This window comes from Protopterus annectens, chromosome 2.part2 (genome assembly GCF_019279795.1).
Source record: "Protopterus annectens isolate FY-2018-M chromosome 2.part2, PAN1.0, whole genome shotgun sequence".
NCBI lineage: Eukaryota > Metazoa > Chordata > Ceratodontiformes > Protopteridae > Protopterus > Protopterus annectens.
In genome coordinates this window covers 1,038,966,402-1,038,992,679 of record NC_056730.1, presented here as the reverse complement: position 1 = coordinate 1,038,992,679, position 26,278 = coordinate 1,038,966,402, and positions in this window count along the sequence as shown.

The following is a 26,278-nucleotide window of genomic DNA, read 5'->3' as shown; positions in this document are numbered from 1 at the left end:
TGTAACTAGGCATTAGCAGGCAATTCTATGCAAATGAGGGGAATGATACTGAATCACAGATTTCCTCTCATGGCTAGCCTGCACCCAACCATGTAGGTGCAGGAAAACAATGGTGCAAGCCTAAGAGCTAGCTGACATCATAAAGGGGTGTTTCAGGCATACTGTAAGCTTATTGGAGCTCTGTGGCTTGGGATTTCCCTTAGCTTAGCAGAGCTAAGGAAGGGGGGGTGTCTGAAGCTAACAAGCACCCTTTCATTGCCTAAACATGTGTGTGCACCAAGCACCGGGTTTTAAACAAACAAAAAATAAGTAAACCAGGAAATAGCAGCTCCATTCACATCTGAGCACTATCTCGGGGCTTAAACAGGAAGGCAATGGGATGGGAAAACAGCAGTAGAAAGGTTAAGGAGAACTAGCATAGCCATCAGCTGAAATGTATCAGAATCAGCCAACTACACAGGCAGCAGCCCAGCCCAGCACAGTACTATAAACTATGCAAAAACCTTTCCCTCTGTTTTTTCCCACACATTCTACACCACCTGTGTACACAAATGGGGAAATTTTACCTAACAAAAGCAACAAAATGATAGGGGCTGCAACAGCTATCATAACTCAAAATGTGGAATAGGCTGAGGGTGGTGAGGATGAGAATGCTGATGACCAACCCACAGTGAGGAGAAGGAGAAGTGTGTACAGATCCAGGGTAACCTACCAGGGGCTACATGAGCTGGAGATAGTGGAGCACTATAGGGTGGACAGGGACCTCCTACAGCAAATTGTTGAGCTGTGCCAGCCATGCCTCACACACAGAACCAATAGAGGGGAACCCATCCCAGTAGATACCAAGGTATGTGTAGGCTTAAGAATACTAGCCACAGGTACCTTCCAAAGAACAACTGGGGATATCATGGTGATCTCACAGGCATCAGCATCCACAGTAATTCACCAGTTCCTGGATGCCATGTCAGCACATTCCGGTGAGCACATATATTTCCTCAACATCCATGAGGCGTTGACCAGCAATATGCGTCTCTTCCACGAAATAGCAGAATACACGGAAGTAGTGAGTGCTATAGACTGCATGCACCTACACATCAAAGCACCACCAAGTGAGTCGGGTAGAGTCTACATAAACCGCAAGGGCTTCTCCTCCATCAACTGGCAGGTCATGTACAATGCCCAGGACATTATAATGAATGTGTGTGCTGGCAACCTTGGAAGCTATCGCAACTCCCACATCTGGCATATGACTCAGCTGTACCAGAGATTAGCCAATGGGGACATCCCATATGGCCATCTAGTGGCTGATGCTGGTTATGCATGGTAGCCATGACTGATGACACTCATCAGAAATGCACACACACTCCTGAACAAGAACTCCATAATGAGGCACATGCACAGATCAGAATCATAATAGAGCATGTGTTTGTGATGCTCAAGTCATGGTTCTGGTACCTGGACATATCAGATGGAGCCTTGCAGTACTCACCAGCTACATGTACCCAAATTGTCATTGCACATACCATGCTACACAATATGGCCCTGTGGAAACAGCTACAGCAGGAACAGCATGGGGCAGGGCCACCCAGCCCCCCCCAACATTGCCAAGGTCTGCACAGGCACAGAGTGACTCAGAGGAGGAACAACCTGAGCCTGTCCCAGTAGGCAGAAGGAGGTGCACCCAGTATGCCCAGGTCTTGGCAAAGAGGCTACACATAGCACATACACTGACACAGTTTGAGCCCAGGGAATGACACCTCACTCTGACTCGCACATACAGTAAAAGGGATGCCAAACATGACACTACCTGTGCTTAACCATGTATATGGAGTATGCTATGTGCATCCGACATAGTCAGCCCTCCAGAACCATCCTCAATACTCGCACAGTCAAAAGGTAAGTCACGCACACTATCAATTGCTGAATGGAGTAGAATGTTCTATCTGTATCTATGGTATGGATGTGAGCATGTTAGGGAATCAGGTGGCTGAATGGGATGCCAGCAGACAGTAGACACCTATATTGTCAGCATGAAATCCTTAACAAATACTGGTATCAACATAGCAGGCAGTACTAGACAAGGAGACAAAAGCCACTGCAGGACACATGGTGGGCCAAATGTGTGTTCATAGGACACACACATGCATGTCAGTGAGGCTCACATACCCAACAACAGTCTTGGCCAGCAAGACAGGTGTAGACAAACACAAAGAAAGGCTGTGCTAAGGTCTCTGATTGATGGCTATGTGGAACAGCCCCCTCCAGACCTACACAGACAGACTACAACAGGTCAGGCAGGGGGATGATAGTTCTGAAGGGTAAGAAGTCTGAATCTGAAATGTAAGTCAATAAAACCTAAGAACTATAGTACACTGATATGCCTCTAGTCTGCATGATAGTTTAGAATAGAGAATGGAATGGAGTACCTGAAATATCAGTACAGTCATAGCAAATGTGTACAGTTGTCAGGTGTGCCCCCACCCCACAATCCTATGTAGAAATGTAGTAACATGTATGTGTAGGTATAATAACAGTGGAGCACAGATTACCTGAGCCAGCCAAAGTAGCAGGATAGATTGTAATATGTGTACAATATGCAGGGCTGTGTGTGTTAGGTTGGTGTGTGTTGTATATTGTGTGAGAGTGGTCAGCATGTAGGTATGGTGGGTTGTGTCCTGGTGGCCCATGGCCAGTACTGCCGATGATAGGGCCAAGTTCTCACAACTGCAGTGCCAAACACAATGCATCCCAGCAAGACACATTCCAGCAGTAATCGATACTAATTGTCCAGATGTAATATATGTCACCATCTGAAAGTTGGACATGGCATGAAAGTGGGCCCAGACATACAAACAGTATACAGGTGGAAGTACCCTAGACTGAGAGTGTATAAAATGTTACTGTCAAATAGACACTCCTTTGGAATTGTACATAAAGGTTAGCAGCACATTAGTTGGCTGTGTAGTATGGAAGACTGATGTTGTCTGGCCAAACATTGGCAGACCACAAAAGTCTCAGGTATGAAGTACTGAGAAACGGCTGCTGTCCCTGCACAAGCCAGCATAAGTGGAATGCCCCAAATATATCTGTGAGTCAGCTGCAAGTAGTTTCCATAGCACACATGCACCTGCCTCAATACACCATCAGCCACAGGTACCTCACAAGTCTTATCCCTGCTGTTGGGAATGAGTACAATATGACCCCCACCTCTGTATGGGAATAGCCACAGAATGCAGAATGCTGAAGAGGTGTCCCATGCAGGTGTGTCCTTAGCTGTAAGCAGCACCCTGCCAGCATCCACACCACTGGATCAATATGGACAGAAACTGTTGACATTAACACCTTGCACACCTACCTGTCAACCCAGGGGAATATAGTGGCTTGCAGCCTGGGACTGTAGGAATGACACAATGCACCGACCTGCTACAGATGGCCTGCATCACTACCAAATGCCCAACAGTCCTCTGTCAAAGGCCTGTGTCTCACATGTACTGCCAATGTATGTTATCTCATGGACTCCCAAATAACATGTCTGTATGTTGCACCTCCACTGTCCTTATGTTTATAATAAGAGAATAACGTGCCCAAGGTTTTGCCCCTCCTGTAAGAAATAGAACATTCGTCAGTTAATATATGACGAAGATGTTCATTAGCCAAAAGTATATTCCAATTGTTATTCAACACATTTCTGATCAATTGATGATTTTTCCCAAATGTGGTAATAAATCTAATAGTGTCACCTTTGTCAGTACCCCTACTCTGATATTTTAAAAGATCTGATCTAGACTGCTGATCTGTCCACAACCTGGCACTGGATATGTCCCTCATAGAATAACCTCTATCAAGAAATCTATAATTTAAATCCTGGATGGCATCTTCATGATCCTGAGGAGATGAATTAATACGTTTAAGACGCAGATATTGTGATTTAGGGATGTTGCGGATGGTGTGGCGTGGGTGCATACTAGAAGAATGAAGAAGAGTATTAAATTGTGGATACTTCCTATATATTTTAGTGCTTAGGGTATTGTCCTCATTCCGATATACCGTGACATCCAAAAAGTCAATGGTACACTTATGATATGTTATAGAGAATTCAATACCCCAAACATTGCTGTTCAAATGTTCCACAAATTCCATCAAATAGTCAACATCCGCACGCCAATAGGTCCAACCAGACTGGTTGGCAGAGTGTCCTAAGTATGAAAGAGAAATACTGGATTATTCACCTGGGAGCTCTTTTTTCTCCAGGTTTGAATGACCATTTGTAATGTATCTTTACATATGTATTTTTATATATATATAAATAAATATATATATATATTTGTTAGTTATTTAACACCACATCTGGGCTTTACATTTATATTGTTGTCTAAATTGTATTATTCATGCACTGTTTGTGCATTTAAGAATTCCTACTTATTAGTTAGGTTTCATTGTGTAGCATGTCTTTAAATCTGACTTTGTAATTAATGGGTAACCATTTGGTTATCAGTTGATTAATTGTTCATGTATATATAAGGAGCATGTCTTATGTAATTATTATGGCTGTTATCCTCACTGAAGAAGGTACTACACCGAAACTAGTTTGAGGTTATGGAGAGTGTATGTGTCTTTGACACTATTTTACCTCATTAAAGCATTTGGGAACCTGTTGCTGGCTCTTGTTTGTTCCTGTTCTGCTGTTGGGCCGTGCAAGCTTGAACGTGCGTGGGTTAGTGTGTCACTGGGTAGAAGCATGGAGCCATGGATTGTGTGAAGTCTGAAACTCAGCTGTGTGCACATACTATCCCTGCCTGCAAACAGAGGAATAGGTGACTAAAAACCCACTCATAAACCACAATGTGAAGGGGTAATGACCAGAAATATGAGCCTTGCCTCTGGGTAATCTGTGTGAATCTATACAACTGTGAGGTATGGCCAGAGCAGGAAATGGCCATACTGTCACTTTGATGGATGTACAAGCATGGGATCCTCAGCCACCACTGTACCAAGTGCTGAACCATTTACACAGACCCATCAGCAAGTGTCTGCAGCTCCCCCTCCAGAATGGTATGATTGTGCAAGAATATGTAGGCTGCAGACCACAATACTGGACACAGCTGCATTCATCCTGTGTTTCCCAGGAAATTACTGCAAGCAAATATGTACACCAGACAGTAGTTGATTACATAAAACACCACAATGTAAAACAGTACATATGTCTAAATATCTCTGCTAACACCAACACCATGTAGTAGACGCAGCACAGACAGAATTACTTACAGTAACCCACTACCCTTTGTCCATTGTGACCCCATATTGTCAACCCATCTACAGATATCCTGCTGAAACAGGTTGCTAGCTGTAGGTGTAGAACACAAAAGCCTGCACTGGAGTACAACCTACCTGGAATGGTGTCACACATTCAATACAGAAGGTCATACTGGGCATGCTCCCACTCTTACAGAAATGTAGCCCATGTCTGGCAACAACAGTGGACTATATATATCTTAGAGTTGCAGACGTTTGTACATACACTCCACATTGCACACCAGTCATGCTTGGCACACACATCGGATAGGAATACATACATATATCCAAGGACAACACACTATAATAGGCCAAACTTACACGTACATAGATGTGTGGAAGATAGTGACAGACAGTGACAATGAGCTTCCCATCGTGAGGCCTGTCCCACCCAGCACACATCCAATTGGTTAAAACCACATGATGTGCACATGTAAATCACTGTACACATTTGCTTTTGGTATCCCTCAGCACTATAGTGCCTGTGGTGCGTGTGATAACTGTGTAACATGACTGCACAAGCCATTATTCATCTAGCAGTTGTATACATGCTCCTGTTAAATGTACACCTGTGTGTGACTGAGTATATTGTGTGTGCTTCCAGATGAATGGTTTATGGCCCATTCACACACACTGCACTCCCCATTGCCCTACTTTGGCAAGCCTGCTGATGTCATTCACCTTGAAATACACCTTTGGCAAAGTAGCAGCTCTATAATATCTGTGGTGTGTGCTATAACTGTGTAATGCTATAGTGTGATGTACTAGTTAGGTAGGAGTTCTAAACCCAGGCATGGTAACTGTGAGATGGTGTGTGTATGTGTAGGAATCAATGCTTTTGAGGCCATTCACAGTCACTGCACTCCCCATCGCCCTACTTTGGCAAGTCTACTGATGTCATTCACCTTAAAATACAACTTTGGTGAAGGAGTAACCCTATTAGCTCTGTGGTGCTTGCTATAACTGTGTAATGCTTTAGTATGATGTACTAGTTAAAACAAAAAAACACCACAGCTCCGAAATTGGATCTGGAACCACACGTAGTTAAATGTTACTAAGTTGCTAGGTTTAACAGTGAAGAGTACACCAGTACCCAAAGCAAGTGCACGTTTTACCAAACGAGCAAGAAAGTGAAAATAAAATAGGGATATCCAGAGCAAGTTGAATGCACAATGTCCAGTTTTAACAAGTAGCCTTCCAAAAACAAAATCCTCGTAAGTGTTAAACGCTTTTCATTCGGGTTATACCCGAACTTCTTCAGACATCCTTCTCTAATTGCTGTTACACTTAAATAGTTACTTCCTTCATTCCTGTCCTATCAGGAAGAAGTAAGAATCAACTTTTTTCCGTCAAAACTCAGAATATAATCCAGTATATTAATTAATACACATCGAGTTAATTTAATTGTCATTTTTCTGGTTTTCTGTAGTTACTCAATCCATTAATTAAATAGTCGTACCCTTGTTAAACAATAAAACATGTTAGTTTTCAAACTTCTCCTAGCGTTAATATTCTTGTACAATACAATTAATTAATACATATAAAGTGTGTGATATACACCCAGTTCTCTCCTTTGCGTTTCAATAATAGTACTGTCCTAAAATACAAAAGAACATAAAATAATGTAAATAAAGATGTTGGTATTAAGTCGGTTAAAATGTTATTATATCTGCTCTCTAGAGTACCAACGGTTCCCCCTAGTGTTTTAATATAGTATTTACCTTAAAGGTTTTTTAGCCTAATAGTTGTTAAAAAACACTCCTATTGAAATACCCCCATAAATGGAAAATGTGTTGACTTGTACAACAAATGTATATGTTAAAAATATATTAAATGTATTAAATATGTATATATTTAAAAGTATATGTATATATGTGTATATGTAAATACCTCCATATATATACAAAAAATATATATAAAAAAGTACATGTGTGTATGTAAGTAAATTGTTATTTGTAAAAAACGTATTTACAAAACTGTATGTTATATTTAATTTTATTCTTTAAAATAAAAACCAGTGTTACTCTGGGTCCCCATTTAAAATGTTACTATACTACCTATATAAACTTTTTAATTTTAAAATACATGCAATACTGCAAAATTCATTTAACCCTGGTTCCGTATGTGCATTTAATCTCAGTTGCCAGTTCAGTTCATTCCTTTCTAATAACAGTTTCACTAAACCGTCGTTGACCCCACACTTATTTTCCATATTCTGCTTAGTCTGTGATATAACCCTTAATTAAAGTAATGACCTTCTTTTTGTTCACAATGATTTGCTAATGCATTGTTAATGTTCTTCTTACTGATGGCATATACATGTTCATAAATCCGGTCCTTAAGTCTATGGTCTGTCTTACCCACGTAAAATGCCTGACAAACCTGGCATTCAGCAAGATAAACCACACTTCTTGTGTTACAATTGTAGGTGTACTTAGTAAAAAAAGTCTCATCTCTAATCTTAAATTTGTTGCTACATATGATGTGTGTGCATTGGTTGCAGTGGCCGCACTTACGGGTACCCCCTTCTCCTTCCTTCCTCATTCTATCCTGACTCCTTTCAAGAAGTTGTTTTAAATTTGATCCTCTTCTGAAACTAATACACGGGTACTATCCTATTTGGTCAAAAAATTCCTTATTTAAGGATAAGTAAAACCAACATTTTCTAACCACTTTTTGTATGTCCATAGCTACAGGGGTGTATGTTAAAGTAAAAGCCAGTTGGTACTAGTTCTTAATATTATTTTCTTGTAGGGTTAATTCCACCCTTGTAGTGTCGTCACCCTCCAGTTTCCTCATTGTGTTAACCCTAGTGCCTGGTCCAGTATGTTTTGCACCTTCCTCGTTTAACAAGTGGAGGTCCAAAATTGGTTTATATATGCCTTCTGCCCTTTTCCTAATGACCTCCTCAAAAATACCTTCCAAAAATCTAACAGGGTAACCTCTGTGTAAAAACATATCAAACAAAAGTTTGGTTTCTTTCTCAAACTCCTCCTCAGTAGTCACCAGCCTGGCTGCTCTCACTAGTTGACCTTTAACTACCGATTTTTTCTGGTGTATTGGATGTTCACTGGTAAAATGTAAAAAGGAGTTTGAGAAAGTGCTTTTTATGTAAATCCTGGTGGTATAAACCTTGTTGATCTCATCTTTCTCTAGGTCAATGTCCAAAAAGTTTATCCTGGTCTCTTGGTAGTTTTGAGTAAATTTCAAAAAAGAGGTTGTCTGATTGAAAAAATCTACTAATTCTTCAGCCACTTGTTGGTCACCCTCTAACATCATAAAGATATCATCCAAAAACCTCTACTAGACCTTTACTACCTTAAAATGGGGACTATTTGCTCTGGATATACCTATTTTATTTTCACTTTCTTGCTCGTTTGGTAAAATGTGCACTTGCTTTGGGTACTGGTGTACTCTTCACTGTTAAACCTAGCAACTTAGTAACATTTAACTACCTGTGGTTCCAGATCCAATTTTGGAGCTGTGGTGTTTTTTTGTTTTTTCTGTTTGTGGATGTTTATTGGTGTTTGCATGATGTACTAGTTAGGTAGGAGTTCTACTCCCAGGCATGGCAACTGTGAAACTCTGTGTGTGTGTGTGTGTGTGTGTGTGTGTGTGTGTGTGTGTGTGTGTTTGTCTGTGTAGGGATCGATGCTTTTGTGGCCATTCACATTCACTACACTTTCCATTGCACTACTTTGGCAAGCCTGCTGATACCATTCACTATGAAATACACCTTTGGGGCAACAGTAGCTCTGTAACATCAGTGGTGCATGCTATGAATGTGTAATGCTGTTGTGTGAAGTACTAGTTAGGTAGGAGTTTGAATCCCAGACATGGAAACTGTGAAACACTGTGTGTGTGTGTGTGTGTGTGTGTGTGTGTGTGTGTGTGTGTGTGTGTGTGTGTGTGTGTGCGTGATGCCTGTGTAGAGATCATTGCTATTGAGGCCGTTTACAGTCAAATCACTTTCCATTGTCCTACTTTGACAAGCCTGCTGATGTCATTCACTTCGAAATACACCTTTGGGGAAGGAGTAGCCCTTTAAGCTCTGTGGTGTGTGCTATCACTGTGTAATGCTGTAGTGTGATGGACTAGTTAGGTAGGAGTTCTAATCACAGAAATAGCAACTGTAAAACTTTATATGTGTGTGTGTGTGTGTGTGTGTGTGCGTGTGTGTGTGTGTGTGTGTGTGTGTGTGTGTGTGTGTGTGTGTGTGTGTGTGTGTGTGTGTGTGTGTGTGTGTGTCTGTGTTTGTTTAGGGATAATTGCTTTTGAGGACATTCACAGTCACTACAATTTCCATTGTCCTACTTTGGCAAGCCAGCTGATGTCATTCACTTTTAAATACATCTTTGGTGAAAGAGTAACCCTGTAAGTTATGTGGCCCGTATTATAACTGTGTAATACTGTAGTGTGATGTATTACATAGGTAGGAGTTCTAATCCCAGACATGACAACTGTGAGACTCTGTGTGTGTGTTTGTCATCAGTATCCTGTGTGGAGGTGGCTGTGATTGTGTAAAGAATGGGACTCATTGGGGAGAGGGTTTTGCAAATTTCTTATATGGAGGACCTATATGTCACAATCTCCATCTTACAATGACACTAGATGTCAAACAGCAGAGAGGCTGGTGTAGACAATCCATACCCCTACAAGTGACATTATGGATTGGGGAACAATATAGGCAATCCTTGTATTACCCAGAGAAAACTCTTCACCCATGACTCATACACAAACACACTTGGCTAGGCAACAACCACTATGTTGGTAGTTTCCTGCATATTGCCCACAGATAGTAACCATGATGTGATTGCAGTGGACTACAGAGGACATGTTACCCTGTTCCATCCCTGCAATAGGCCAATCATTGCATACAGTGGTCCTTTGCTATGTTCCCCACTGGACACCTGCAACAACTGTAGAGTCATCAAATGTAACCCACAAAAACAATGCCATGTCTTGTACACATGCCCTGTATAGACAGATGCCACTAACACCATTGAATACCTGTATCATGCTGTCAATGTATGTGCAGGGTTAACCTGAGTTCCATTGCCAGTTCTCACCACATGAGGTCAGGAATACCGCATTAGATGATAACAATCTGTCCACACAACATGCCCCAGACACCCCAGGTACACTTGCACATGTCACAGAACATGCATGTGGGACCTGTGCACATCCCAGATACCATCCATGTTATGGAACATAGAACACATACATGGTAAGCATTGTACAGCACTGCCCACCCACAATAGTAACCCAGATGAGTGGATGGTGAATACAATACCCATGTGTGTGAGCAAATTCAGAGACTACACATGAGCCACACAGCAGACCATTGTTATGTGGCCTGATGCCAAGATATACCCTTTGCCTAGCACTGTACACCCTTCTGACACAGTCAACCACTACACATCTCTGAAGCAATGAACCAATGCATGTCAGTACTGGCAAATCTGTGTGTGTTTGTGAGTGTGTGTGTGTGTGTGTGTGTGTGTGTGTGTGTGTGTGTGTGTGTGTGTGTGTGTGTGTGTGTGTGTGTGTAGAGATTAATGATTTGGAAGCCATTCACACTAACTAAACCTCCCATTGCCCTATGGAAGCATGTCTTCTAATGCCAGTCACCTTGTCACACCCTTTGCACATATATCAGCCTGATAGCCTTTGTGGTGCATGCAGTACCTGAGTAATACTGTAGTGTAGCAAACTAGTTAGTTAGGAATTCTATTCCAGACCCTGCCAACTGTGATAATGTGTGAGTCCCTGAGAGAGTGTGGTTGTGTCATCTTTGACACCTGTTTTCATGGACAAGCACATGTACTACATCTACCTTATCCCTCCTTTATCACTGTTGCTGATGTCACTCATAGGTTCATAGGTTCATATTAGGCTATCTGCCCTAGGGCATTTATAAGCCTAGCCAGAGTATGTTTGGCTTTTGCCACCCATTTTAAATTAATTTTGCTATGCCCTTTTTCGAGGTTAGTATACTGTGCCTCTGTCTAACAGTGACACAGAAGTGATACCTGGGGTAAACCTATGATCTCCCATCCACTCATCAAGATTCTTCTTGAAGAGAGTCAATGAGGGACTCTGCCTAACCTGGACTGGGATTTTATTCCATAGTGAAAGGAGCCTCTGGGTTATGAATCTGTCCCTCCAGCATGTCCTATTTATTTCAGTGCTGAGGTTCAAGTCTCTTAAGCGTGTAGCTCGATGGGATTTGTATTTTTTGAGGTGCAGCATGTCCCTTAATTCTGGGTTGGACATGGCCTTATACGTCAGGCACAGGTCACCTCTGAGCAGTCGGTATGCCACTGAGTAGAGCTGGAGTTTCTTTAACCGGGCAGCATATGACATCTGTTTGAGCCCTTTGATCCTCTTGGTGAGGTACTTTTGGTGTCTTTCCAGTTGCTGCAGGTGTTTGGTACATCCCAAAAGGGGCATTGTACTCGATTATGGGCCTGATGAGGGATGAGTAAAGAGGCAAGATGACCTCCCCTAATCTAGATGTGAATCCCTTCATGATTAGGTGGGCTATATAAAATGTTTTTCTAACCACTTTGGCCACGTGGTTGTCAAATGAGAGATTGCTATCAACTTGGGTCCCCAGGTCCCTAATGACTTCTTCTGTACTTAATGGATTACCACCTATGTGGTAATTTGTGGGCACTTTGTTTTTGCCAAAGTGGATGACTACACTTTTTGGCATTTAGCTTGAGGCCATGGCTCTGGCACCAGTTGTCTGTTTCTATGAGGCCCTTTGAGGATGCTTGTGTCGGCTGGAGTGATTATGGCACCCAGTTTGCAGTCATCTGTGAACTTGGTCAGCCACAGTCCTTCCGTGTTGGCCTGTACCTCCGAGAAATATATACCAAACAAGAGAGGTCCCAGGACTGAGCCTTGTGGGATGCCACTTGTAACTGGTTTGGAGTCTGACATGGCTCCAGCAATTTTAACCATGTGGGTTCTGTCCTTGAGCCAGTTTGCAACCCATCTAGAGACATAGGGGTTTATAGTTAAGCTGGTGAGCTTATCTATAATGCCAGTGGGGTATTGTATCGAAGGCTTTTGCGAGGTCCAGATAGGCTGTGTGACCACCTTCCCTTCGTCAATGGCCTTGGTGACTGTTTCAAAGAAGTCAACCAGGTTTAAGAGGCAGGATCTGCCCTTAACAAAGCCAAACTGGGTAGGATCCAGTGTCTGTAGGTCCCCAATATCTTTATTTATGAGGTCCATAATGATCCTTTCCATAGCTTTGCAGACCAAGCTAGTCAGGCTTATGGGCGATAGTTTCCAGGGTCCGTTGAGGCACCACCTTTGTGGAGAGGGACCACTGTTGCTGTACGCCACTCTTTGGGTACATATCCTGTAGTAAGGCTGAGATTGAACAGTAGTTTTATGTTTGGGTTTAGCTCTTCTTGGAGTCCATGTAGGACAGCCTGGGACACCGTCTGGTCCCATTGATGCTGTGTTTTTTGCTTTGGAGAGGGCGGCTCCCACCTGAGCATCTGAGATGTCGGGGGGGCAGCACTCTGCTGGGATAGATATTTGCCCTTTGGTGGGAGGGGGGGAGTTTGCGCTGAACCTGTCAGCTAGGATGTTGGCAATGTCTGTGGGATCAGTGTATTTTTTGTCATTTTGGACTAATTCTGAGCATATCTGTGAATTCCCACCCAGGTTCCTAACATAACTAAAGAAAGCCTTGTGATTATCTTTAGTGTCCTGTGCAATTTTTCTCTCGAAGCTGGCCTTTGACGATTTTATGAGTGCCCTTAGTTTTTTGCTAATACTGATCAGAGATGCCTTCCCTTTTTGGGATTTTGCTCTATCATGTAGTAGCTTCCTCCTTCTATTGTATAGTTTGTTTATGGTTGGGGTCCACCAGACAGGTTGTCTGCCTTTGGAGGATTGGGTCTTGGTTTTATTTGGGATTGCATGATCCATGCATTCCTGAAGGTGTTCATAGAATACATTTATAAAGGATTCTATGGTCTGGGCCATATTTTCCACAGGCCCGGGGGCTTTGAAGGATTCCACCTCGGTTTTGAGGAGTGTGAAATTTGCTTTAGAGAAGTTTTCACTGTGGTTTTCTGGGCAGGGGTGGGTCGGATGTGAATATCCACTGAGATCAGTTTATGGTCTGATCTTACCAGTGAGGATACACTGGTCTGGAGCATAGAGTCCCCATGTTGGTGATGATCAGGTCCAGTATGTTTTCCCCTCTTGTGGGAGTGGTAACAAGTTGTTCCATAGCATTTGAGTTTATGAATTCTAGGAACCTTTGGGCAAGGGTGTTGGAGCTAGAGTAATGCTCCCAATCTATGTTTGGGTAGTTGAAGTCACCCAATATAATGGTGTCCGGAGAGACCTTCATATTTTCCACTCACCTTCAAATATACCTTTGGACAGCTCTCCAACATGTAAGCTCTGTGGCACCTGCAATAGCGGCATAGAAATTAAATAGCAATACATAGTCAGGCAGGGGGTTGAAACCTTGTACTGGTAAGGGTGTGACACACACATGCTTAGCTTTTACTCTCCTACCCCCTTCTTTTTTTACTTTGTCTCTGTCTGTCTCTCTCACTTCCTCTCTGGTGGATGTGGAGAAGTACACCTGCTTTGCTTAGGCAGCAGCTTGTGTTTTGTAAGTGATGCTCATGATCAGCTGATGACCTGTGCATGAATTGCAGTCCCCCACTAGCTGATTGCATGTGGAACAGCTGTGGTAATATTCCCATAGCCAATTGCATGGAAACACACTCCTATAACTAGAAACATCATGTGGGTTTTGGCCCTTTTCATTCACTGTGAGCATGACTTCATGTCAGTGTTTGGCAAACAGCATCACAGAAGGTAGTGGGGTATACCTCTTACAACATACACTTTGCAGACAGGCCAACAAACAGGAGGGGGATGTTTTAGACATGACAGAATGTAAGTCTTGCTCTTCTGCATTTGAAGTAATTTTGGTTTAACAGGGTTTGTGTGGATATGGCTGGTCTATATGATTTAATACCTGTCATGACACTGTTATGTGGTTGAGGAAACTCCCACCTGTATGGGCCATCTGCAGACTGGCCAGTGTTTGGAGACTTACGTGTGTTGTGTTACTCACAGATGACATATCTTTAGAAATACAGTAGCATAGTCTGAGGACTGCAGTCAGTACATGGTGACAGCCATGAGAGTTACTGACGTCATATTCTTCACAAGACATATGTCACAACAAATCCCATTACACCTATAAATGTATGAGGTTATCACAGCAACATGTCAATACTGGCCCTTTGTTTTGCCTCCAGCCACAACTCTGTCAACTTTGTATATATGTCATGCAGTAAGAGGTGCATATGTTCTGTACATCATTATTTATTGACATCATACCTGATAACAAGACAGTAAGGTATCAGACTGCTAGAAATGTTATGTATAGTAGGTGTTATACCTGAGGACAACACCTGGACATTCTGTTGTAGTGAGTACAGTAGTGAGGCCTGTGTACTTATGGTGATTGTCAACAGAGTGTGCATTGCAAATATGTACCTTGGCCTGGGCACAGACTGTGGTAGATGTCATTGTTCTTGGTCCTGTTCTATCTGATGTTGCATGCTGCTCCAGTGTATGGTACCCTATTGACTTACATGTTTGTAGTGCCAAACCCACATGTCTCATACCACAGGCAGGCATCAGAATACACTGTGTATTGGGCCAGTATATGTAGGGTTAGTGTGTGAGTGGCACATATGAGGATGGCGTTTATCAGACAGTCCATATACTGTAATATTAAACACGCTTACCATATGTGGCTGCGGCTGTGTTCACATTGTTTGTGGGTATGCGCTTTCACACAGGTGTCTGTTACTCCATGTTGTTACATGCCTGTAGAGCCTGCTATATTTGCAGGTACATGTGTATTCCCTCATAAGAAATGTAGGCCAGTGTTATGGCAGTCTGCCTGTAGTTTGCACAGTGCTTTGTGACATACCTAGCAGCTCAGAGTACTTACCCAGTGTGATGGTATGTCGAGATATTTGTCAGCAATACTGCTGCCAGGCAACCATAACTGTTGTGTATTACTGACAAAGCACTGGGATGCTGTAAAGATGTATGTCACTAACTAGTGGGTAGTATGTGGGCTTGTGATCTCTGCTCCTCTGGTTATTATGTGTCAGGACAGACAGTGTGTCAATGCATAAATTGTGTGACCATATGTAGTCCAGTATTTATGTGATATACCTATTGACATGGCCGTTAACATCCACATTGTCAGGCTTGGCACACATGTCTTGCACTAAGGGGGTCTGTGTATACATCTGGACTGACCAGAGTGTGTCAGAATTTCTACATCGATTGGTCATATCTCTGCTGTATTCCACAGGGCCATTACTGTGATATCCATGGTACTGTACTATGATGATCTTAGGATGTCTGTCAGTAACTGATGGCGTACATATCAATATCAGATATGACCTCCCAAACACAAAATTTCTGTTAAGACAACCCCTGTTACAGTAGCAACAGTCTGTATTTATACCTGCAATACATACATAACATCCCCTTGCACTAAGAGGTTGCGACTATTGGTGCTGAGGTATGACTCACATCCCTTTGCACTAAGAGGTTGCGACTATTGGTGCTGAGGTATGACTCCACTCTATGTTCTGGACATATGTTAGACATATATGTACATATATGGATTCTCTTTATATCCTCAAAATACTGAAATATTGGAATTCAGTATTTCAAAGCAATAAAGTGGAATTTTGGAAACCACGAAAACTCAGAACCGCAAAATTCAAAATCTCGCACACCAGAGATTTTGAATTTCATGCTTCTACTGCACACACACACACACACACACACACACACACACACACACACACACACACACACACACACACACACACACACACACATGCACACACACCATCCTCCCCACACACAAACAAAAGCTCTCTACTACATAAAAGCAGGGAGGCAAGCCCCTACACCCCCCATTTTGGGGGCAAGCCCCCAACCACTCTACTTAAATATTCTCACTCCGAGGTCGCACTGCACACAAACACACATGAAACACCACCACACAAGTGACATTCTCCTCAAACACACATCACAGCAACAAAATACACTGACACACACCACAGCCCCTACCCAAAACCTTTAACACACACACACACACACACACACACACACACACACACACACACACACACACACACACACACACACACACACACACACTTATCTGAATCCATAACTATGGTGAAACCTCAGAAGCGTGAGATTTAAAACCGCAGGTATTCGACGTTTCGAATTTCACTCTTCTGAGTTTTCGCTGTTTTCAGGATTACACTTTATGGGCTCGAAATACTGAATTTCGATATTTCAGTATTTCGAGCTTCTAAAGTGAATCCGTATATCTATATATCTATATATCTATATATATATATATATATATATATATATATATATATATATATATATACCCATATACATATATACAGGTATATATATATATATATATATATATATATATATATATATATATATATATATATATATATATACATGGGTCTATATGACTTGGTCGACAGTTCATATGGTCAACTGTTTATTTGGTCGACAGTTCATTTGATCGACAAGCATTTGCCCCCTTCCCCAATGTTGTGTGATCTTGGAGTTGATATATATAGTTAGGGGGGTGGGGCTAAACCCCACCTAAAATGCTTGTCGATCAAATAAACTGTCGACCAAATAAACAGTTGACCATATGAACTGTCGACCAAGTCATATAGACCCATATATATATCATCATCATCATCATTCTCTTTCGGCTTTTCCCGTTAGGGGTCGCCACAGCGGATCATCTCTTTCCATTTCTTCCTATCCTCTGCATCTTGCTCTGTCACACCAACCGCCTGCATGTCCTCTCTCACCACGTCCATAAACCTTATCTTAGGCCTTCCTCTATTCCTCTTACCTGGCAGCTCCATCCTTAGCATCTTTTTCCCAATATACCCATCATCCCTCCTCAGCACATGTCCAAACCAACGCAATCTGCCTCTTGCTTTGTCTCCAAACTGTCCAACATGAGCTGACCCTCTAATATACCGATTCCTAATCCTATCCATCCTAGTCACACCGATTGCAAATCTTAACATCTTTAACTCTGCCACATCCAGCTCTGACTCCTGCCTTTTGTCAATGCCACTGTCTCCAACCCATATAACATAGCTGGTCTCACTACACTCTTGTAGACCTTCCTTTCACTCTTACGGATACCCGCCTGACACAAATCACTCCTGACACTCTTCTCCACCCATTCCACCCTGCCTGTACTCTCTTCTTCACCTCTCTTCCACATTCACCATTACTCTGAACTGTTGATCCCAAGTACTTAAACTCGTCCACCTTTACCAACTCTACTCCTGCATCCTCACCATTCCTCTACCCTCCCTCTCATTTACACACATATATTCTGTCTTAGCCCTGCTGACCCTCATTCCTCTGCTCTCTAGAGCATATCTCCACCTCTCCAGAGTCTCCTCAACCTGATTCCTACTCTCACTACAGATCACAATGTCATCTGCAAACATCATAGTCCACGGGGCCTCCTGTCTGATCTCATCTGTCAACCTGTCCATCACCACTGCAAATAAGAAAGGACTCAGAGCTGATCCTTGATGTAATCCCACCTCCACCTTAAATGGATCTGTCACTCCCACTGCAGTCCTCACCACTGTCACACTACCCTCGTACATATCCTGTACCACTCTTACGTACTTCTCTGCCACTCCCGACTTCCTCATACAATACCACAACTCTTCTCTAGGCACCCTGTCATATATATATATATGTAGCTGTGTATATATATATATATATATATATATATATATATATATATATATATTTATATATATATATATATATATATATATATATATATATATATATATATATATAGAGCTATCTGCCCTAGGGCATTTATAAGCCTAGCCAGAATGTGTTTGGCTTTTGCCACCCATTTTAAATTTATTTTGCTATGCCCTTTTTCGAGGTTAGTATACTGTGCCTCTGTCTAACAGTGACACTGGAGTGATACCCAGGATAAACCTACGATCTCCCATCCACTCATCAAGATTCCTCTTGAAGAGAGTCAATGAGGGACTCTGCCTAACCTGGACTGGGATTTTATTCCAGAGTGAAGGGAGCCTCTGGGTTATGAATCTGTCCCTCCAGCATGTCCTATTTATTTCAGTGCCGAGGTTCAAGTCTCTCGAGCGCGTAGCTTGATGGGATTTGGATTTTCTGAGGTGCAGCATGTCCATTAATTCCAGGTTGGACATGGCTTTATACGTCAGGCACAGATCGCCTCTGAACAGGCGGTATGCCACTGAGTAGAGCTGGAGTTCCTTTAACCGTGCAGCATATGGCATTTGTTTGAGCCCTTTGATCCTCTTGGTGAGGTACTTTTGGGGTCTTTCCAGTTGCTGCCGGTGTCTGGTAAGGTACATCCCAAAAGGGGCATTGTACTCAATTATGGGCCTGATGTGGGATGAGTAAAGAGGCACAATGACGTCCCCTGATCTAGATGTGAATCCCTTCATGATTAGGTGGGCTATATAAAATGTTTTTCTAACCACTTTGGCCACGTGGTTGTCAAATGAGAGATTGCTATCAACTTGGATCCCCAGGTCCCTAATTATTTCTTCTGTACTTAATGGATTACCACCTATGTGGTAATTTGTGGGCACTTTGTTTTTGCCAAAGGGGATGACTATACACTTTTTGGCATTTAGCTTGAGGCCATGGCTCTGGCACCAGTTGTCTGTTTCTATGAGGCCTTTTGGAGGATGCTTGTGTCGGCTGGAGAGTCAATTATATGGCACCAGTTTGCAGTCATCTGCAAACTTGGTCAGCCACAGTCCTTCCGTGTTGGCCTGTACCTCCGAGAAATATATACCGAACAAGAGAGGTCCCAGGACTGAGCCTTGTGGGACACCACTTGTAACTGGTTTGGAGTCTGACCTGGCTCCAGCAATTCTAACCATGTGGGTTCTGTCCTTGAGCCAGTTTGCAATCCATCTAGTGACATAAAGGTTTATATTTAAGCTGGTGAGCTTATCTATAATGCCTGAGTGGGGTATTGTATCGAAGGCTTTTGCGAGGTTCAGGTAGGCTGTGTGGACCACCTTCCCCTCGTCAATGGCCTTGGTGACTGTTTCAAAGAAATCAACTAGGTTTAAGAGGCATGATCTGCCCTTAACAAAGCCGAACTGGGTAGGATCCAGTGTTTGTAGGTCCCCAATATTTTTATTTATGAGGTCTATGATGATCCTTTCCATAGCTTTGCAGACCAAGCTAGTCAGGGTCGATAGTTTCCAGGATCCGTTGAGGCACCACCTTTATGGAGAGGGACCACTGTTGCTGTATGTCATTCTTTGGGCACATATCCTGTAGTAAGGCTGAGATTGAACAGTAGTTTTATGTTTGGGTTTAGCTCTTCTTGGAGTTCATGTAGGACGCAGCCCGGGACACCATCTGGTCCTACTGATGCTGTGTTTTTGCTTTGGAGAGATCGGCTCTTACCTGAGCATATGAGATGTCAGGGGGGCAGCACTCTGCTGGGATAGATATTTGCCCTTTGGTGGGAGGGGAGAGAAGTTTGCACTGAACCTGTCAGCTAGGATGTTGGCAATGTCTGTGGGTTCGGTGTATTTTTTGTCATTTTGGACTAATTCTGAGCATATCTGGGAATTACCACCCAGGTTCCTAACATAACTAATGAAAGCCTTGTGATTATCCTTAGTGTCCTGTGCAATTTTTCTCTCAAAGCTGGCCTTAGACAATTTTATGTGTGCCTGTAGTTTTTTGCTAATACTGATCAGTGATGCCTTCCCTTTTTGGGATTTTGCTCTATCATTTAGTAGCTTCCTCCTTCTATTGTATAGTTTGTTTATGGCTGGGGTCCACCAGACAGGACATCTGCCTTTGAAGGATTGGGTCTTGGTTTTATTTGGGATCGCATGATCCATGCATTCCTGAAGGTGTTCATAGAATGCGTTTATAAAGGATTCTGCGGTCTGGGCCGTATTTTCCACAAGCCCGGGGGCTTTGAAGGATTCCACCTCAGTTTTGAGGAGTTTAAAATTTGCTTTAGAGAAGTTTTTCACTGTGGTTTTCTGGGCAGGGGGTGGGGTCGGGATGTGAATATCCAGTGAGATTAGTTTATGGTCTGATCTTACCAGTGAGGGATACACTTCTGGTCTGGAGCATAGAGTCCCCATGTTGGTGATGATCAGGTCCAGTATGTTTGCCCCTCTTGTGGGAGTGGTAACAAGTTGTTCCATAGCATTTGAGTTTATAAATTCTAGGAACCTTTGGGCTAGGGCATTGGAGCTAGAGTAATGCTCCCAGTCTATGTTTGGGTAGTTGAAGTCGCCCAATATAATGGTGTTTGGAGAGACCATCATATTTTCCAGTGTTCTCAGGAAGGCTGAGTGGGGTTCCTGGGATTGGGAGGGTGGTCCACATATACATATATATGGTTTAAATGCAATTGGTCGTACAACCAATAGTCAAACAGGGTTTTCTTCAAACTTATATGGCGAAGATTTAGATGTCGAACGGTCGGAATGTCGCATAAAATTTGGAATTTGACATTTCCGACTGCTCTACTACCTAAACAAACGCTACCATGGGCCAAAAAGGGGGGGTGTTTGGCATTTCAACATAAATGCATTTGCAATTATGCCAAACTGGCATTCTGCAATCGAACATGTTGTGTTCGACCTTTGGCCGTACGACCAAATCCATGCATACCGACAAATATATATGTCTGCACATATACAGATATATAAATATATATATATATATATATATATATATATATATATATATATAGATATATATAGATAATATATATATATATATGTATATATATATATGTATATGTATATATATATATATATATATATATATATATATATATATATATATATATATATATATATATATATATATATATATATATATATATATATATATATATATATATATATATATATATATATATATATATATATATATATATATATATATATATATATATATATATATCCATACATATATACAGATATATATATATATATATATATATATATATATATATATATATGACCATATATATAATGCAATATATATAGATGTATATAAATACATATATATGAATATATATGTGTATGTACATGTATACATATATCTACATATGTATATATATATATATATATATATATATATATATATATATATATATCTCCATATTCTTATATGTAAACATTAATGTTGTTTATACCTTCCCAGGTGTATCACACCGTATTTATCTGATATGTGTATATTTAGATATAACAACATACGTGATTCAACAGTAATATCACTAACAAGTACTACTCCATTGTAGAAGTCATAGCAGTTGTTCAATATTATTCATGTGTACTGACAGACATTTTAGAAAAACAGCAACTGTTTTCAAAGCTGTGATGGCTTAGTGGTTAATTGCTGTGACTATCATGTACAGGATTCTGGGTTCAAGACCTGTAATGGTTGATTATTTTGTTGCCGGGCAGAACAAAGGCTGTTAGATACGGAGTAGTTAAGGTAGTTTTGAGCAGGTTTAAGTGGGTTTGCACGGGTCTGTGCAATGGTAAGTGCTGCTAACGTACGGTTAAATGTACAGGCGCATAAACCATATAGGCTTCGCTTACTATTGCGCAAATCTGATTAGCATTTATATCGCAGCATTGCTGAAACCTTCTAAGCATGACACAGTCCTGGTAGCCAGTGCTCACATTCCAGTCTGATAAAACAGCAGGGTAATGACATCTTTAATATGTGTATTTAATGCCATGTACATAACATGCGTCTATGTGCTGTCATTACAGTAGCAAGGGGTGTGAGTCTACAGTCTGGTACACCTGAGTAGATATGGCTTGTAAAACACTTTTTTCTGTTTGAATGTGTTACATACATGAGTAGTATCCCAGGTTATATGCAGTCACACTGGCACATAGTGTATCATTACATTACTACTGTTGACAGTAGTTTCCCATGTAAGAGTAGATTGCAGAATGTTGTACTGTAGCCAAACACCCCTGCATGCAAAGATGGACTCTGAATCCTCACTTTTGTATTCCTGGTGTGTGAGCTGTGTCTCATTAAATATTTCCTACTGGATACTGATCTGACATGTGGAAAATAACAGTAGACTACTGTGTGTATAGCACATGTCAGTGAGGGCTGCCGTCTTGTAGTAATGGCACACCTATCAGTGTCAGATGTCTATCTGTCAACACATTCATCCTAATGCATAGCTAGTTGGCTAGCTGATGTCTGTCTGTCCTCTGTACAAATGTGCAGATGTCAGGTATCCATCTTGGCTACTTACAGGCAATCTATGCTTGACTGACACTGACATGTCTGCCTAGCTGTGTTATTAATGCCAAAGCTAGGAATCCACACCCTGTATGCACCACATGCCATGGATACCACAACTACACTACCACAGTCAACAGAACATGCTTGGGTACAGGTCTGCAAGACAGACACTGACCATGTTATGTAATACAATTTGCATACATGTCAACTGGAGCATCTGACTGGCCCTCTACAAGAGGCAACCAGATGACTGGCTGATGCATGTAATGCTCAACCTGAGGATCAGCCCTGTGGTATCTTTCAATAGATGGCCTGCTGGCACATGGCAGGAGTCATGATACCATTGTACACACATCCCCTACACTTCCCATCTCTCCATGGACAATAGCCTGGTACACACTTATGAACACCTGCACCTATGGACACCAGTACTGACAAATGTGTACGTGTGCATTACTGTGAATATCAGTGTCTGCATGATTGTAGACCTGTAGTTGAGAATACCCTGAAACCCTTCACACCCACCACACTCCCCCAGTGCCATAGTTAGATGTGGCTGCTGCTGTACCGGACATTACATGTACCTTGTTACACTTTTCTCCCTAAGGACTACCTGGTGATTGCAGTGCCAGCACAACACTGTTGTACAAATTGGTTGATAGGTATGGGATACCCATTGAGTTCTGGCAAGTGTGTGTATGTGTGCATGTGTGTATATTTGTAGAGTACAGCATTCTGAGGCCACATTCTCCTAATACAATACACGTTGCCACACAGTATTATGGATAGTGATGTTGCTGACCATAGAAGAGCCATGACAATGCATCACCCTACTATGCCTGTGGCATGTGCATTAGATGCATATCCCTGTAGGAGCACTCTTGGGATAGACAAGGGGTTGTATTGCAGTCCTGGTCAATGTGTGATGGTGGATTTGTCAGAGTGTTATCATGGGTTTCAGTGCATACAATATCCACTGTGGGGTGAGGGTGTAGGGTATGCTATCTTTACACCAAGGTACCCCCGGTGCATGTCCCATGTTCCACTGTATGGGGATCACTGTCGCCATCAACCATGCAGGTAACTGATAACACTATCCAGCCCAGTTATGCATGTGCTGTGTGCAACTTATCTGTCACACAATGAGCACTCTGACAAGGAAGTTAGTACTGATAAGCCCAGGTCTCTCAGATGTGTGTCTGACTGTTATGTGTTTGTCAATGTGTATAAGACAGTATGTCACACTATGTGTTGTCCATAAACAACCAGTACATCCCCCATTACCATACTGTAGAGGCCTGGGGATGCTATTCATGTAACATGTAACCTGGAACACACCTCATCCTAAAAGCTGTGCGGTGTGTGCAATTAAGGCTACATACATCAGTAACACTACATACCTAGGTAAGGGTTCTAGTCCCAGTGTTGCCAAGTAAGAGTGTATGTGTGTGTGTATGTGAAGGAATCTACTTCCGTTTGCAGAATATACATGTCCCAGGAGGTCATCGGTCTGAGAACTGCCTGGCATATGCTAACATTTCACAGGTATCATCCTGTGGAAATACATTCCATCACAACTAGTGGTAGATGTCTTAATGCCTTCTTCCCTACTGTATAGGTGCACATCAATATTTGGGTTGGCATATATAGCTGGGTGTGTCTCTTGTGGACACAGCCACCATCATTGCAGTTACTGTTGAGTGTATCTCCCCGCTTAGCTGCCCGCAACATTGTACAGTTCATGCTAACAGGTTAAGTAGTTGTCTATCACACTATCTGCAGTTCTACAGCACCTCTCACCCTCCACAGGGTAGGGATGTGCCACCCCACACCAGCACACCTATGTTTACTGAGTTGAGGATTGCACTACATTGAGGAAGGGGACATATACCCTGCCAGTACCATCGTCAATGACATTAAACTAGTGGACAGCTTATTTTCCAATGTGTAGTTGTGCCTATTCTGTCTTGGTGGAATTACATAGGCTACAAAGTGTTTCTTACACAGGTACATACATCCATGTGTACAGTATTCTCTGTGTATTGCATCAACACCAAAGCCTCTGTGTGTGTTATACACAAACAGGTGGTGGGTACCACACAGTACACTTACCATTGTCCACTGTAGAAGGGCTGCTAACAGAAGCCATCATGCAATCACCTGTATACACCACCCTCAGACCTATCAACCATGTGGCACATGCAGTAACTGTTATATAGACCTGTGACATGTGCTCACTTGTACCCAGGATATGGCACAGCCAAGGTGTCACCACAGTGCCATACCCCTTGTAGGATACAACAGCAGGCCATCCGCCTGCTGACACATGGACACCTATAACACAAACAGAATACATTATGGAGACCACAATCACTCAGTGTTAGTAACAGCTATAATGCATCATGGCTGGACTGCTACACTTCCTGACATGTAACATTAGACTTTACTGCTGACAATATGTTACACAGCATTACATTGGTACACCATAGTACAGTCATCATGTGCATCAAAACCATATCAGCCTGTCCCTGCATCGATGTTATGGATGACAGGGATGTGGCACAGGTATCATCATATGTACAGGGTGTGTTTTTAGTTTGCCAGAGACCTAGGCTGAGCCATACATTTGACACCATGTGTGTGAGTGAGATGGTTTAACTATTAATATGGCCATGGTGATGTGGTGTGTGTAGGTATGGGGTTGCCCTAGCTGTGTTTGCACTGTGTGTGAGTATGCATAGACACAGTTCTGCCATGTGGCTGCCCTATACAGGTGTTTGTTGGACAATTGCAGACCATACCTGGCAGGGTGTGCAATTCACCATCTCTGGCCATGGACACGAGAACTGTGCCTATCAGGGGTTCCACAGGCCCCACCAGGGACAAGCCAAGAAATGGTACTCTCCCCTGATAGTGACATATGTCCCCTGGATCCAGGTCCCTCCTGTGATTGGCTAGGGCCATGTGCATGTGGCCTGCTGTGGTGTGGTGTGGACAGCACCCCCCTGCAGTTCTGGGGCTAGTACTGGCACTATGGGACTGGCTCGGTGTTCTTGCATGTCCACGTTGACCTCCAGCTGTTGGTGTTGCTGGCCTATGTCCACGTGGCCATCACACTACTCCCACCATATGCTCGAACACAGACATTCCATGGTCGAGGATTCCCACCATCTCACCCAACCATCTATCCATGACCTCTGAAAAATAACGGAGGGCACTTGCAAGATCATGAATGTTGTCAGTAACAGCTGAATGAGTAGCCCTCTGCAGCCTCAGAGCCTGTCTGGTGTACAGTTACATAAGTGCCTGCACCTCCATGATGGCCTGAAACATGCATCTGGTGGTACCAGATGTGGCACTTCTGCCAGAGGCACAATGACCAGGAGCCCTCCAATGAGCAACCCTGTACATCTGCCTATGTAGTACTCCACCGGACATCTGGCTATGGCTGCTGTGTCCAGACACATGTGTCATAGATACCAGACTGTCCTGTCCCATGCCACCAACTGCCAACTGTCCCTCAGCTTTGGTCATAGGTGATGGG